Genomic DNA, 18102 nt, shown 5'->3' with positions numbered 1-18102 from the left:
TGACGTGATAAATCACTTTGTTGTTGGCTTTGTTAATTTACTCAGCACAACGATATCACCCTCTCCACTTAGTAACGACTGGTATTTTTTTGTAATTTCATGATCTGGTCAGGTGTGAATGCCAAATCCTCATTAGGATAGCATTTGTTTTGCTATTTACTTATGGCAGAGAGGCATGGTAACCAGTTGATCTAATACACTAACCTCTTCTCTCCTTTCTGTCCAGCTGTCAAGCGTGTAACCACTTAAAGTACTCTTCACGTAGAGCCTACTATCCTAGAAATAGAGCAGTACAGCGGTCCAGTCCAGTAGCCTAGCGGTCCAGTCCAGAAGTCTAGCGGTCCAGTCCAGCAGTCTAGCGATCCCCAACCAGAAGAGAATGCGCTTGGCGATCATCGTGGACGAGTGAGAAGTGATCTCCAAGACCAAAACATCATGGCAAAGGAATTGATATAAAAATGAAAGTAAAATGAATGAAAGAGAAAACTGAATTAATTTATTCGATAGATAGAATCACTGATTGTGAAGGAGGCCATCTGTTAAAAAAAAGCGCTTTTAAGTAAGAGTTCAAGTCTTAAGTATTTAGGCTTGCAGTTCAGTTTTGTATAGACTACGTTACACACGGCCAGCAAACTTTATAAGGTTGAAATTATAGGAAAGTGTTAACAAATTTTCTCTCCTAAATTCGATTTATTGTCACTTAATTTGGGCGATTGAAAGCGATTTCAAGTTTCTGGGATAAAATTCTCATCCGCTGATCATAAATCCATCAAAAAATACAAAGAGGAGAGGACGCTCTCGGATAGTAAGTAAAATTGTCGTAAGTGCTCCTAGTATCGACAATTTTCGTTAGTGTTGTACTCAACTGATGATGTAAATATGTAATAAAGACGATAAGTAATTTGTTAAGTTATATCTGATATATCTTTTTTTTGGTTACCACAAAGAAAGGTATATACTACGGAGGGGTGTTTCAGAAAGAGGAAATGTATTTAGGGCCTGATTTCATTTCATCATTAACCTATTAATCTCCTACTCAGTCGTTTCTTCCACAATTAAGGGATTTATCTGATTCCCCTGAATAAATTACCGTTCCCAGACTGGACATCTCACAGAACAATCTAACCACCATCCCTGATACTATTGGGGAGATGATGGAACTGGAGGGACTGGGGCTGAGTTAAAAGCAGTTGACTGTGTTGAGTCCTGCTATAAAACAGCTGAAGAAACTCATTTTTTTTGTATGTGAGAGGGAATCCTTTTACAGTTGAAGAAATGAGAAGTGTTATGGAGCTAAAGGATAAGATTGACAGAGTATATTCATTTGTCCCACGTGAGTAAAGGAAATTCCTCTTCACATTTATGTTGTGCACTTACTAAATTGGTTCCAATAGTTGGGTCTGCAAAATCTGTGAGCTGGCAAGCGGTGCGAGCCATGCGAGCCATTTTTGCGAGTATTTTTTCATTGATTGGTCCAGGGTCCAGCTAGGAGGTCGTGGATCATTTCGCGCCTATCACTCAACTGTCACTATAAACCACCCACCCGCCATTTTGAAAGTGTAGATGATCCTGGGGACGAGTGTAAACGGTACAACCTCGCTCCCAGGGTACTCTCTCTTTGCCTGGAAAATTAGTTTTAAATTTAGCTACAAAAGTGTTTAATAATGAAATATTCCCAGAAAAAAATCTTATACTCGCTTTGGTTGCCAGAACTATTGCTGGTGCGTCAAATATGAAAAATGCTCTAAACATCTGTACATCGTCCCAAGTGTTGCATCATAGTAATGGCTGTATGTCCAGAGTTGGACGAATTATTTTCTTCGTTTCATATTTTTGTTATTCAGAGAAAATTTTATGTATTCAAATTGCTCAAGATCTGCAAAAAATAAAAACAATGTGAAAAAAATTAATTAAGGTTCAAGACTTAAGTAAAAAAATTTTCTGAGGAAAACGTATGGCTCCACCACCCTACCACGACTGAATGGTATCCATTGACTCCTCTCATTCAGTGATATCAACGAGGAAAATCATTCAAGAGAAAAGAGAATAGTAGTTCCAGTATAACTCCGTGTATTGGCATCAAGAATGGTGAGCAAATCACGTAATTTTAACAGTTTCACACTTTAGTGAATCAGACTTATCAAAATTCTATCAAATAAAAATTCTTAACATTTTGACTGTGGTTCACATGACTCGCGGGCTCGCACCTTGGCTTGCAGGGCTCGCCGGCTCACAGGTTTATAAAACTCCTAATGGTTGAATTGCGAGTGGTTATAGTGCTTGTTATGATAATTGCAGGCAGCTGACAACAGTTTCATAATAAAGCCTGAGAAGAATATGAAGTGAATACTGTCACAGCTATACTCGGGGGTGGAAGCGGAATAATTGGATCTCACTTATTCATTATTCCGATCCTGATGAGCTCAACTCATTCTTCGCCACTACAGCAGAGAGAACCTTAGGGAAATCTTCAGGGGACTCTGTCGATGACCTATTATATCTGGTAAATTCACTGGGTGATGTTAGCGACTCCGTCCCTTAGGGAACCGAACCTTAGGGAAATCTTCACGGGACTCTGTCGATGACCTATTATATCTGGTAAATTCACTGGGTGATGTTAGCGACTCCGCCCCTTAGGGAACCGAACCTTAGGGAAATCTTCAGGGGACTCTGCCGATGACCTATTATATCTGGTAAATTCACTGGGTGATGTTAGCGACTCCGCCCCTTAGGGAACCGAACCTTAGGGAAATCTTCACGGGACTCTGCCGATGACCTATTATATCTGGTAAATTCACTGGGTGATGTTAGCGACTCCGTCCCTTTCAAGCTACGCGAGGTAACCCATGTAGAGGCCTTACGTGAAATCAAATTACTAAGAACGGACAGTTTCAACAGGTCCAGATAATATCCCAGTGAATTTTTTGAAACCAGTTGCGGAGCTGTTAGCAGGTCCCCTCACACATATAATTAACTGCTGTATCAGAAATAATTATTTCCCTATTGACTGGAAGGTGCCGCGAATCTCACTAATACCAAAGATAGATCAACCAATGGCTAAACATGACTATCGACCTGTATCCATCCTCCCAGCCCAGTCCAAAATCTTTGAAAGGCTGGTAGCATATCAGACAATTGGATTTATTGAAGAAAGAACACTTTTTGGTGAAAACATCTCAGGATTTAGAAAGAATCACCCAACGGCCACGAAATTACTGGAGATTGGAGACGATATTACGTGCAATGCGTCGCGGCAAAATAACTCTCATGATTCTTGCAGACTACTCGAAAGCTTTTGACACTGTGAACTTCAAGTCAGTTATTTATAAAATGCACTCAATGGGTCTTTCAAAGGATTTTCTAACCTGGATTACCTCCTATCTTACGGGCAGGCAACAGTATGTAATGATAGATGACAAGTGTTCTCAGCGGTTGGAAACGTACTTCGGCGTCCCTCAAGGATCGATCTTAGGACCGTTAATTTTCAATATCTATGTAGGAGACCTCCAGAAAAAGTTAAGTTGTAAATGCTTTCAATATGGGGATGATACCACGTTGCTTCACCACTCGAAGCCGCATGAAATAGAGGCGTGCATAAAGGATGCTAATCAGACAATAAGAGGCCTAAGCAGTTACTCTGAATCGTCCAATCTGGCGTTGAATTCAGACAAAACAAAATGGATGCTTTTCTCTACAAGACAATTGGCGCGCGCACACTCTTTAAATGGTTTTTCTGCAGATGTATACTGCTGTGACACTAACTTGAGAAAGTCTCAAGCACCAAGCTTTTGGGAGTTTATCTGGATCAGGAACTAACATGGCAAGAACACATAACGAATCTGTTGTCATCGTGTTACGGTGCTTTAGCAGTACTACGGAAACTAAAAAACTTCGCACCATACCACATAAGAAAACCACTGGTGGAAAGTCTTATACTCTCTAAACTGAATTATTGCAACGTTGTGTTTAGTCCTCTCCCAGAGTACCAGACCAAACGCCTTCAAAGAGTACAGAACACGTGTGCGGGTTTTGTGTTAACTAAATTTGCTGGACTCCAGGATGTTAGAAAGCTAGGTTGGCTCACAATCAAAGAGCGTTTAGAATTTAATATAGCTAAGCTAGCGCACAAGTCATTATACAATAAGGACTTTCCACTAAAACTCAAGCAACACGTCGTAAATAGATATAGTCTTAGGTCATTAGCTGCACCAAAATTAGAACTTGCCAACAAAATTGAGAAGAACACTCTACAAGATCAAGCTGCAGAAGCTTTCAATAAGCTTCCTGCGGAGCTAAGGAATTGCAGTGACCATGCACTTTTTTGTATAAATCTTAAGAGACAGATACTGACATGCAATGGATAATCTAGTATAGTTTTTATTATTCACTATTTTATTAATTTTGATTTATTGTAAGTATTATGCATATAGTTAGTTTTTATATTAGTAGCGAAGAGCCACTATGTGGAAGTATACTAATAAAGGTCATTATTATTCCTTTCATTTTTTTCGAGGTTATTCATCATTCATTTTAACTTTTTCTCGTTGTTCATTATTCCGTATTAGAGTTTTTTAGGGAGTTTCTAATTCGCCTTATTGTGAATGGATGATTTCAATTCAATTAAAATATGATTTAAATCCATCAGCGTCATGTTCAATCTAATTACCGTATTTATTTACTTAACTCCAGCCTAAGGTTTATTTAGATATCAGCCTTATAGGCGTGGCATTTATTTTTACATACTGTACACTGAACAAAAATGTACACTAAACATCTACATTATAGGGACTTTAAGCAGTGACGACGAAAAGCTCTTACGATGGCGTTCGACACTTACCTTTTTCCCTAGTCCTATTCACTTTGCGCAAATTATTGGTAGATATCTAAGCATCATAATGTTTGATATTCTTATTTTCGATCATGGGATTGAGTCTTTCGTCTCTATAACGTAACCTAAAAAACACTGGAATTTTAATTGATAACGTATTTAAGATCAAAACAACATAGTTATTCAACAATATAATAGTGCGAGTTCTTGGTAGATTGGGTGGTAAATAGCCGAGAACCACATTTTACTGATTCTTTCCGACGTGGAAATATTGTCACTCAACTTTCTCAAAATTATATTTAGCTTTTAAAAATAACACAACGAAAGAAATAACTTTGAGATCCTAGAATACTTACACCAATGAATACGTGTGTTGCGTTAAGCAAAGTATTAACTTAACTTAGGTTCAAACGTGTTGCAGTGCGTCCAGATCTCGTATTACAAGCTACACGTCTGCAGAGTCGTCTTTTACAGCTAAATAGTCGATATTGAAATCCCCCAAAACGACAATTTCCGATCCGCTGGCAGTTTCGAGAGTGAGTGAAGTAGATGTAAAATTACGGATTCTGGCGGTTTTTCATTTTTTTTTTGATCAGAAATTTCGCCCAAATTTTGACTGAGATTTTTTCTGATTAGAAAAAAAAATTTCGGATTTTCGGATTTTCGGATTTTCGGATTTTCGGATTTTCAAATTTTCGGATTTTCGGATTTTCGGATTTTTTTTAATCAGAAAATTTTGCCCAAATTTTGACTGAGATTTTTTCTGATTGAGAAAATTTTGATTTCTTTAGAAATGATTTAAAGGAATGGAAAAATTAGTTAAATATGGCACAATTGAATGCAAAAACAGCGGTTCAGTTAAGAGCATATGCAAAACACAACGGAATTATTGGCTATTCACGTATGAGAAAAGCTGATCTCATTAGAAACATCAATGAACTCGAGAACATAGACCAGCATCATTGGACACTTGATGAGGAGAAGAAAAGATATTTAGATAAGACAGAATTGAAGTCACTAACAGTGCTTGAGTTAAAAGCATACGCAAGACACCTTGGGGTTATTGGTTATTCACGTATGAATAAAGCACAACTCATTAGAGGCATCAATAGAGCCAACAAAAGAGACCAACGCCATTGGACACTTGCTGAGAGCAAGTCTTCATTAAATGATTTTGCAAAAATGTATACTATTGATGGAGTTGGAGGTTATGGGCCGAAAGATTTTCTTCAGTAAAATCGATCGTTATCAACGCAGAACAATATAAAGATGGCGTTCGTTTTGAGGTGTAATATGTCAAAGACAAGCCTTTTAACGGGTAAGACTGTGCTAGAGCCTAGATATTTTAGATGTTATACAGAGATTCTCTTTCAAGAGACTGATCGAGAAGAACTTTATCAGAAGTGTGTTGGCAAAATGCTGGAGAGTTTAGCAAAGTTTACAAGAGATGGAAGTGGTTGGGTTGTGCATTCGGTCGAGGGGTTGGATTTACACACGGTAAAATACAATCCTTTGCAAGGTTCAAGCTATATCAAGCTGTCATCAGATCTCGCAAACAAGAAGGCCATTGTAAACATGAAGAATAAAGACAATGAGTGTTTCAAATGGTGTGTTACGAGAGCTTTGAATCCTGTGAGAAAAGACCAAGAGTGTATCACAAAGATTTTGAAAAAGCAGGCAGAAAAATTGAAATGGGATGGAATTGAGTTTCCGATGGAGGTGAAAGATATTTACCGCTTTGAAACGTTGAATCCGGGTATCGCTGTCAACGTTTTCGGGTATGACGGTGAAATCTATCCCTTGAGAGTAAGCAATGTTGAGAAAACCAATACTCATATTGACCTTCTTTTGATCGCTGATGATAAGAAAAACACACATTACTGTCTCATCAAATCTATGAGTCGGCTCTTATCGAGCCAATTGTCAAAGGCGAAGAACAAGAAGTTTATCTGCAGGAGATGCCTAAATTATTTCGGTTCTCAGAAAGTTCTTGATAAACACACCGAACTTTGTCGAGAGCATGAGGCTGTGAGAGAAATGATGCCTGAAAAGGAAACTTTTCTCTTCTTCAAAAACTACCACAGAAAAATAGATGTGCCGTTTGTCATCTATGCCGACTTTGAATCGATCATCAAACCTCTGCACACCGCTCAACCGAAACCTGAAAAGTGTTACACCGATAAGAAGCAACTGCATATCCCTGTGAGTTTTTGTTACTATATCAAATGTTCATTTGATGATCGATATTCGAAAAAGGTTGAGTACACAGCAAAGTCTGATGAGGATGTTGCACAAATATTTGTCAACATGCTTGAGGAGGAGGTTAAGTCCATTTACAAAAATCATCCCAAAAAAGAGATGATCTTCACAGACAGTGATGTTGAAATCTTTGAAAATGCAACGTGTTGTTGGTTGTGCGAAGTGGGTTTCAATGATGAAAAGAGTGATTATAAGAAGGTTCGCGATCATTGTCATTACACCGGCAAATTTCGAGGAGCTGCACATAACAAATGCAACCTGTTAGCCCGACGGCCAAAATTCACCCCCGTCATCATACTTGGCAAACTATGACGCTCATCTCTTTGTCCGAAACCTCGGAGTTACAGAGGGCGACATTGATTGCATACCAAACAATGAAGAAAAATACATCAGCTTCACAAAACACATTGAGGTTGACAAGTTTATAAAAGAAGAAACGAAACTGATGACCAACGAAGAACTAAAAGAAGTTGCAAAATCACTCGGTCTTTCCAAATTTTCAAAACTCAAAAAAGAAGAGTTGATGAATCTCATAAAAGAGATCATTTGATTTCGCCGATTTATCTGAGTCAATCTTATTACAGGACACCCGCCACAATCAGATTAAACTGCTCTCATTTGATTGTGTACGCTCCTGTACAAAAGCGTCATCGCAAAATTATCGCCGATGACAATAGTTTTGATGTAGATTTGTTCTCAAGACTTAAACCGTTCGATTTTCTTTTCATCGACAATGTGAAAAAAACATGTCGCAAAAATTTTGTTGAAGAAATTCGAGAGGACAACTCCTCGAGTGAAGATTCTTGAGATTTTTGATAAACCGACAGGTCCGACAGACGCTGTCGCCATGCAACACGATGTTGATTACAGTGTCTGCGGTAAAAAAGGGAAAAACATCACGCAATGCAAAAATGCGGCCGACCGCAAGATGGTTAAAGCTCTCGATGCGATTCCATTTTCTGAAAGGCAGTGGGGTCATTGGGCCGCTAGAAACATTATCAACACAAAGCAGAAGTTGGGATTGGGAGTGGGAAAAAAAAAGACGAAAAATTGAAGAAGCAGGGGAGCGCGTGGCAAGAAGAATTGGCAGACGAGTTGTACAAACCGGTGAGACGAGACTTTAGAAAACGGCGCGTTATTGTCAAGGGAATCGATGAGATTTGGTGTTCCGATTTGGTGGAGATGCAAAAGTTTGCAAAATGGAATAAGGGATATCGTTATCTGTTGATGGTTTTGGATGTCTTTAGCAAATACGGCTGGATCGTTCCGTTGAAGAATAAAAAGGGTGAGAGTGTAGCGGAGGGTTTCGAAAAGATATTTACCGAGGGTCGGATACCGAAGAGGCTCTGGGTTGATAAAGGAACAGAGTATTACAACAGTCATGTCAAAGATCTGATGAAAACCAAAGGTGTTGAGATGTATTCGACAGAGAATACACCTAAAGCTAAAATAAAAGTGCCCGATCCACAAATCGGCTTCAGCCAAGACGAACTTGATTATATTCAAAAAATCGGCTTTCCCCCGCCTAAAAAAGCGTTCGAAGAAATACTCAATAAGAATTTTGATCATGATAGACTGTACAATGATGTGACCGATCGAATCGCAAGAGCAAATCATAAAAAGGCCGGTTATTCGAAGAATAAGGAAAAAAATAAAGATAAAATAGATGATATCGTGCGTCAAGTCAACACATTGAGAAAATATATTGACCGCATAAATTTGCTCGCGGGTGGTGATAAGATTTTTGTCACGCAAGAGGGTAAGGGAAAGGGTAAGCGTAAGCGTAAATACGCTCAGAAAAAGCGAAATGCTTACAAGGTTGATAGCAAAGGACAGTACGGTGGTCTCTTGATAAACCCAAATCGATTAATAAACGAAATGGTGGTTGAAGCGTGTGATCCTTCGACCGGCGCTGTTGTTTATGAAAGACAGGGTGACAAAGGGATCGTTGATCTGCTGACAAAGAGATGTAATCCCAAAGGAAAGTATTCGTCAAAGGCGATGCAAATATTCAAAGATTTGAACAAACTCGCAAATATTCCGGTTCACAAATCGTCTGGAAAAGCGAAACTTTTAGGTGGTACCATTTTCTCTGATTTCAAAGATTTGAAAGACAAACTCATAACATTAACGGGGAGTATCGATGCCGGTAATTCGAGTATTCAGTTGAGAAACGAAGCGATGGAAATATTGGATCACCTCCTCAAAAAGAAAAAAATTTCGAAAAAACAATATGATGTCTATATACAAAAACATTTAACATAAGCACAAATAAAAAGCAATGATGGAATTGATGGAATTGCCGATATATCTCAACTCTTTGACTTGTGCAAAAGGTTCAAGTCATAATTTCACAACATCTTTCAATCCTGTGATGAGACTCGATCCAAACAGAGAATATTTTGTTGCTCTCGATGAAGTCGCAATGTCATACAGTTGGTACAATGTGAGTAGCAGCTATGATAACAATAAACTGAAATATAGTCACGATTCGGGTACGACGTGGCATGAGATTGAACTCCCAGATGGAAATTTTGCATACTCTGAACTGAACGCTTATGTTCAGAGAGAACTTGAGGGAGCAAAACATTCAAAGACGGGCATCACTATAAAATTTGTTCCAGCACTTCTCAAAGTTCTGATCGGTCTCGAAGATGGTTATCAAGTCGATGTGCAAGGTGGAAATTTTGCCGATCTCATTGGATTTACAAAAAAGATCGTCACAGTAACCAGTTATGGTGAAAAATCACCCGACATAACAAGATCTGTTGATGACATTTACATTCGCACAAACATAATCTCAGAGAGTGTTGTTGGTGGTAAACAATCGGATGTGTTGTTTCGATTCAGCGTTGACAATCTCCCCCTCTCTTATCCTTTTCATATAGAACCGAGGGTGAAAAAGTATAGCAAAATAAATACACGGACTATAAGAGATTTACAAATTTACATCACCGATTCACTGGGAAGACCGATCGATCTCAACGGGACGAGTGTATCATTGACACTTCTCCTAAAATAGATACGAGAGGGCGAAGCCCCCTCGAGCTCCCCATTATTTTATTTAGTATTTTATTTCTTGCGTTTGAAATAAAATGGGACGAAAGCTTATGAAAATAAATGCCGATGGCAAATACACAATACACAATGTTGACGATGGTTCACTTCAAGAAGGTGAAGGGATATTTGACACTCTCAAAAATGTTGGAACAAAAATTGCCGCAAAAGTCACAGGAAAAGCTGCAAAGGAAATAGCTAAAAAAGCGGCCACAAAAGCGTTTGAAAAGGGAGCAGAGCAAATCGGAGAAAAGACGGGACAGTTAATCGGTGAAAAGATTTACGATAAGTTTTCAAATCGAGAGGTTAACCCCTCAAAACACGAGACTCCCCTTCTACCCGCACAAAGTGTAGAAAATAAAAAAAATATTGGAGAACAGCTTGCAAAAGAATTACAAAAAGAAATGGGGAAAGAATTGGGGAAGACATCCTCACAAGGACCGCACAAGGATACTCGAGGGTCCAAAAATAAAAAAGTTAAAAAAGATGATCTCTTTGACGATTTTGATGAACTTTTTTTGTAAACTTTTTTGTAAAAAAATTTTTTTATCTTATCTTTTTACAAAATAAACAATGTCTTCTATGCGAACAAAAAAATTTGCAAAGGGATATGAATATTCTTCATATGATCTCGATACTCCTCTACAACCTTCTCCGGCAAATAACAATTATCAACAGAAAAAAGGATATAAATTTACTGTTGACACAAAAACAACATCAGAGGCCGTGGCCGATTGGTTCAATGCGTATTTTGAAATTGATTTCAAAATTACAAAAATGGACAATACAACTTATGGTGCAGCCGATGCGGCCGCAATAATCAACGGTGGCTTTAGTATGATAAAAGACATCAAAGTTGATTTTGAAAAGGTGAGAGTTCTTGATTTGCCAAGTGCAAATCATGCAGCTAATATGAAAAATCTCACTAAATTTTCAAAAGAACATTCAGATCAAGTGGGGCCTCCACAGTTTCACTATCTCGACACAGCCTCTGGAGCGGTGATACAAAAGTATACAGCACTTGCCATTCCAATCGCTGCCGGTCAAGATGTGAACAGAACACCAACAGACAACGCTGATTACAATGAAGGGTTTGCAACAAGAAAGACTCTTCTTTCAGCGGGTGCTGAAAACAACATTCATCTTCCACTCAACCGTTTCGGTTTTTTCGATTCTTTGGAAGAGCAGATACCTCCCAATGCAAAGGTTACTTTCGATGTAACTCTTGAAGAGGATAATGAGGTGCTGTTCAGATCAAATGCGGCTGCAGCGGGCAGATACATCGTGACAAAATTCCGTTTGTGGGTTCCGATGATCAATCTGAATGACGCTGGTCAAAAATCAGGTGATGCCATAGGTGATAGCTTTCTCAAACCACACACATGGGGTTATCAGAGAGAGCAAATCAGTGTTTCAGGACCACTTAGACAAAAAAATGGAAAATTCAACATCACAAGTGCTGTTGATAGACCAAGACATGTCTTCGTTTGGGTTCTGAATGCTGCCAAGTTTGACAATCAGGAACAAAACATGTTTGTGTTCAACACATATAACATCGCAAACGCGAGGTACTTTACAAAAGCACAACTTCGCGTTGAAAACGGAACACGATATCCTGATCAAGAACTTGATCCTAGCAGTGAGCTGGCAAGAGCATGGAAATACTTTGCGAGTTATTCAAAACTTGCAAGTAACAGCTTGTTCGGTCCAGCAATCACCATGAAACAGTTTCAAGATCTCTATGGAGTGCTTTACTTTGATTTGACAAAGCAGCCACCAGAGATCATGAAAGCTGCAACACGTCTTGATTTCGAGTATAGCCTCAACAACACGACCAATGCAGATTATCACATCTATGCGTTGGTTCTGAATGAGGAGGAAATCAGTGTTGATGTTATGAGTGGAAAAGCACTCATCAGAAAGTAAGTTTACTTTTTTTAAAAATTTTTATTATGTAGCGTACATAATAAAAAAGATGTCGAGATACATTTCATATGGAGTATCACTGAGTGATAATCAAAGAAAGAAGCTTGCCAAAGCTTTTAACGAAAAATCTGCAATAACTATACGCCTCTCACACAATGAGTTGAGTGGTTCTGATGAGATGATGTTGACACAGACACAGATCAAAAAGATCAAGAAAGCAATAAATGCCGGGAAAGGAGTTGATTTGAAAATCAGCAAGACGCAGATGTCAAAGGTTGCGCAAAAAGGTGGCAGTCCCTTTTCTTCACTTCTCGCCCTCGGTACAAAACTTCTACCAAAAGCGATGAATCTCGCCACAAAGGCTCTTCCAGGATTGGCAACGGGAGCACTATCAAGTTTGGGCAATTTTGCTACGGATAAGATTCTTGGTGCCGGCCAACAGTCGGGTGGAATGTTGATTCCAAATTCGAATATTATGAAGCTTTTGCCGTATGTGGACGCTCTTTCAAAGAAGCAGAAACAGGACCTTGCAAATGCTCTTAACTCTGGTGGTGACATGAAAATGAAACCGACAAAAAGTCAGAGTGGAGGTTTTCTCGGAACTCTTCTAGCTTCGATCGGTGTACCGATACTTCTCAAGGCGTTGACCGGAAGTGGCTTACACGTTCGTGCACCAAAAAAGAGTGGAAAGGGAATGCAAAACAGGCCGTATTGGTCTGAACAACCAATTTTCTTTCCACCGGGATTGGGCGAGCCTGTACCGACAATTGGAAGAGGTGGGAAAAAAAAAGCAAAAAGGGCAAAAAGGACAAAAAGGAAAAGGTCTGTTGCTAGGCAAAGACTCCCCCTTCAACGGGATACCGCTAATGGGAGCACTGCTTTAAAAAGGCCCCCCTTCAAAAATGTACCGATCACAAACCTCGACATTCAAAACTGGATCGATTATCTCAAGATTCCAAACTTTGGAGGTGTGATATCAAGGGATCAAATAAAAGATTGTAAGACGGGACACTCTTTCGTTATCAATCTGAACGAATCGCATGAGTCTGGTTCACACTGGGTGGCGATGGTCTTTGGTTCCGATCTCATCTTGTACTTTGACAGTTTCGGTCTTGATCCGCCGCAAGAGGTGTTGACGCTTTGTAAAAAACATCGAGTTAACTATGCATTCAACAACACACATTATCAAGCATTGACAAGCGTCTTGTGTGGTTATTATTGTATCTTCTTCTTGAATGAAACAAGTAAACGGATGAAACCTTCTCTTGCTAATCAAAGTTTGTATTCTATTTTCAACGATGTGGTACAGCCTTTATCACACAATGACGCTTTTTCGAATGAACGATTTATAAAAAACTATTTTCTGAATATATAATAAACAAACAAAATATGGGTTATTCTGACGGTTATCATGAAATCGATCACAGACAAGAAGGTGCAAGCAAAGAGGGGCCTGAAGGACCACCTGGCCCAAAAGGAGAAAAAGGTGATACAGGGTCGCAAGGACCAAAAGGAGACAAAGGAGATAAGGGAGATACAGGACCTGCTGGATCAAAGGGTGATAAAGGTGATAAAGGTGATAAAGGTGATAAAGGTGATACAGGGTCACAAGGACCAGCTGGATCAAAGGGGGATAAAGGTGATAAAGGTGATAAAGGTGATAAAGGTGATAAAGGTGATACAGGATCGCAAGGTACTAGTGGATCAAAGGGAGATACAGGATCGCAAGGTCTACGTGGGCCGCAAGGACCGCAAGGTCAAAAGGGAGATAAAGGTGATAAAGGTGATAAAGGTGATACAGGACCGCAAGGACCTCAAGGACCGCAAGGGTCTGCTGGTTCAGGTAGTAACATCGATCTTTCAGATTTGAAGAAGGCGATAACTTTTACAAGCACACATGGAGCGGACCGACAGGTTACAGGTCTAAGCGATCAACCTCTCAATGGTACTGCTGCTGTAAATGAGAATAAACTCAACACCAAATTGGCGAAAAAGGCCGATTCATCGACTGTGTTGAACGGTTTGAGCGGTAAAGCTGATACAGCATCTGTTATGCTATTGGATGGAAGTCAAAAGATGACGGCTAACCTTGATCTGAACGGCAACGATGTTATCAATTCAAAGAGGGAGAACTATCTGGGTATGACCACTGCACAGCAGTCTACTTATGAAAATTCAAACACACTCATCTCTCGATATGAAGCGGGTGCAATGAAAAGACATCTCCAAGGTCTTCTCAATATTTCTACTCTCTCGAATGCGAATCAACAATACGTTGACAATGTAAAAAAGACAGTGCCAAGCTTTCGCAGCTTAAACGACAAACAAATCTTAGACGCTAGAAAACGTAAAATCGCAAACCTGCCTGACACCTTCTCAGATAATGATGAAGCTGTGAGCAAAAAGTATGTAGATACAACTGTTACAAATTTGTATATTATAGTTCGAAGAAAGGTAAATAAATCAGGTGATACAATGACAGGAAACCTTGCAATGGGTTCCAACAAAGTCACTTCTAGTCATACACCTTCAGCTGACAACGATCTTGTGAACAAAAAATTCGTCGAAGATCGATTGGCTCACAACTTGTCTTCCACTCTGAGTAACGACCTCTCTTACATCATGAGTCGCAACGGTCAGTTCAGTGATGAAGATGATATAACAGGAAAATCGATCACTGACCAGGTTGTTGTTTACCCCACGAATCCCAGAACAAAACCGTTTGATTTAAGTCTCGACACTTCCAAGGGTTATTATTCATCACGTTTTGGTGTAAATATGTATCCAGCGAGTAGGGCAGAATACACTGTCGTCTGTGAGGTGTGTTGGCAATCGAGTAAAGTCGATCCAAGCAGTGTGACATTGACGGCAACCAGCAGTGTTGAAACAATTTCAACTCAGCGTAGCAATCGATTTGAAAATCACATCATCGCCTTGATTCACATGACGAAATGGAGTAATGCAACACCTAATTATTTAATGTTTGATGTAGTGATCAAAAACAAATCTGGTCAGTCATACGACCAGAAACTTCCCATCTGGGCGATAGTTTATGGGTCAAAGGGTTATCACAACAGCATACCGAAATCTGTTTGGACGAGTTGGTACAGCTTTGCGAATGGAGGGGTTCATATAAATTCTAAACTTACTCTCGCAAAACAACCGTCTGTTGCCTCTTCAGCGGTAACGAAAAAGTATGTCGATGATATCCAAACATCTTTACAGACAAAGATCAATTCAAAAGCGACAAAGACGGCGTTGACAAACGCAACAAAAAAGATTTGGTATCGAGGAAACTGTGCTCATAACAACGCGTCACAGGTAACATTTTACGTAAATGGAACATCAGATCATACCACAAACGTATCACAGAGTAGTAACGCTGATTTCACAGTGAACAGTTCAGACAATACAAAACTCATAATCAACAACGCTGGCATGTATTTGATTACATACATTGATGGTGTCCAGTCTACTCATGAGCATCATCTCAAGTTTACCTTGAGCAATTCGTTTGTGAACACGGCAAACGGTATATTGATGGCTCTGCCCAACACACATGGTAGTTGGGTTAATACCGCTAATACCGTTTTGTTGTATTTCCAAGCGAACACAACGCTGAGCATAGCGACTGATAACAGCGTTACTATACTTGATGGATTGGATTTCAGCTATCTGTTGATTGCGAAACAAAATTAAAAATTAGTAATTTTTTTTATTATGTTGTGTTCATAATAAAAAAATGAGTGACGCAACCATTTTCAACTTTAACCATATCGACTACTCTATAGGAGAAGAAAAGATCGATGAACTTAAAGCTCTTTATAAACACTATCACAAGAAGTGGTGGTGCTCGAGAAAGATCTTCAAAAATTTCAAACGAAAGAGTCTCGTGTGCAAACTGGGAAGTACCATGCTCATCGTTGTCGGAGGGATAGCAAGTGGAGTGACCATGAATCCAATCCCACTTGCCACGATATCGGGTACCGGTCTCCTTCTCAAGACGTTCACCGATGTCAAAAAGTTTGACAGAAAGATTGATATGAGCAAATTTGCCTTTACAACATATGAAAAGATCTTGACTGAATTGAGGTCTTATCTGAGAGGAAGACCGTTTGACAGTGCATTGTTTCTCAATGAGGTGAGACTTATCGATGATACAATCACAGATTTGTGTCCAATCCTTCAATCGTCCAAAGTACTAAAGCAATATGGAAAACGCTTTTTGAGGGACCACCCGCACAAAGTGCAACCCCTCGAGATCAACAAAGTCGCCCTGAGTGCAGACGATGACAAGCGAATCATTCTTCCAGACAGAGTGAACACACATGCAATTGGATAAACCTTTATTACCCTATGTGTGTAAGTTTTTCATCTTATACTATTTTAGTATAAGATTTTCATTACAAAAGATCTGCAGCTGCCATACATTCAGACTCTAATACCTCAGATTCGGCATTTGGACGAGGCAAAAGACGTTTCATTCCCGTGTTAGCAGGTTCTACAACAGCCTCGTATAGTTTGGCCTGCAGTGAAATACGAGCACCAATAAAGATGGACTCAATCTTTATCGCACATTTTGCATGGCAGTATTTTCCCATCAGCGTCTGTGCATCTATCGGTTCGTCATTTAGATCGTAAAACTGCGTCCGAAACTTGTCTTGTTTTTTCGCATAAATCAGTTTTGCGTACAAGGTTGGGCCGCGGCCGGGTGCCTTTTGTTGAACAATCTTTCCTGTCTTTTCATTTAGAACCTTTTCCATTTTCCAATAAAGAGGATTTAAACCACCTTTGGACTTTGTCAGGTCACTGCGTTCCAACTCAAACATGTCGATTTCTTCGCGATTTTCAATCAATTGATCTATGCAACAATCGACAATGCTATTGAAAGTTTCGGTCCAAATCTTCTCTTCTTCCGTGGCTCCGTCGCGGTTCCACAAGCACAGAGGAAATGTGTAACCAGTGACTTTGCCGGTCTCTTGACTCGTATTTTCTGAGATTCCAAATGAAAACAGACGTTCTGTGGGAAGGATAAGTTCACCTTCTGTCCCGTCTTCGTTGAGAGTAGAAATGTTGATTCTCTTGAACTCGATTTTTGGTTTGCTGTCTGGAATCTCTCCCGAAATGGGTTTGGAAAAAATCATGCGTTCTTTGGGATTATAACCCTCAGCGGGCGTTAACATTGTGTGTTCTGTGTCTGTCATTTTTGCTTTCTCGTTTTTAATAATTTTTCTCTTTTTTCTATTTCTTTAAATCATTTTATGTTAGGGTAAACCCTTATTACATTGCGAGGGGGTCTACCAGGGTAAACTATTATTACACTGGAAGGTTTACTCTCATGCACATTTCAATTGTAAAGCTTTTTTACACGAGGTGATGAGGGATTACTCTCATACACTCCCCAATTGTAAAGCTTTATTATACGAGGTGATGTGGTCTTGCGAGAGGGTGGTAGTGTCTCGCCATTCATTATTTCATTGATTATTTCATCTTTTTTCGATTTCTTTTTTGATTCTCTTTGATTATCATCCATTTTATTAAATACAAATATTTTTATTTGTATTTAATATTTTTCTTAGATCATTTTTTTAGGATAAAGCGCCGTCTACTTCTTCCTACTACTTTTTATTAAAGGAAAGTATACCATTGTGGTCTCGACACTTCAATATGCGCAATGAGTTCCGCTTTACTCAAACGTGAATAACCTCTCAATCCGAGGCTTTTTGCGAGTGCTTTCAAATGAGACACTTTTTGTGAATTCAGTTCTACGATAGCTTCCTCTTCATCAACATAATCATCATCATAATCATCAAGCAATGAATCATAATCACCCATTGTTGCCTCTTCAATACGCGCAATAAGTTCAGCTTTTCTCAAGCGTGAATAACCTCTCAATCCGAGGCTTTTTGCGAGTGCTTTCAATTGAAGCACTGTTTGTGAATTCAGTTCTGACATATTTAACTTTGTATGTATTTTATCTTTGCAAAGATTTTTTTTTATCTAAATCATTTTTATTTTTTTTAAATGTGTTA

General features: G+C 39.2%; 2 protein-coding genes across 1 annotated transcript in view; one reads left to right on the top strand and one right to left on the bottom strand.

The window, feature by feature from the left end:
- LOC148740337 (uncharacterized) overlaps positions 1-913 on the top strand; it is a 129723-nt gene extending 128810 nt beyond the window's left edge. Inside the window, exon 26 of the mRNA XM_088750428.1 lies at positions 227-913. The gene's annotated coding sequence lies outside the window, so the exon portion shown is untranslated. The remainder of the gene's footprint in view (positions 1-226) is intronic.
- LOC148740330 (uncharacterized) overlaps positions 1-18102 on the bottom strand; it is a 191029-nt gene that overhangs the window by 94452 nt on the left and 78475 nt on the right.

This window comes from Stylophora pistillata, chromosome 2 (assembly GCF_964205215.1).
Source record: "Stylophora pistillata chromosome 2, jaStyPist1.2, whole genome shotgun sequence".
In the NCBI taxonomy this organism is placed as follows: Eukaryota; Metazoa; Cnidaria; class Anthozoa; order Scleractinia; family Pocilloporidae; genus Stylophora; species Stylophora pistillata.
The sequence above is the reverse complement of the archived record's forward strand: the minus strand, read 5'-3'. Positions and strand labels throughout refer to the sequence as shown.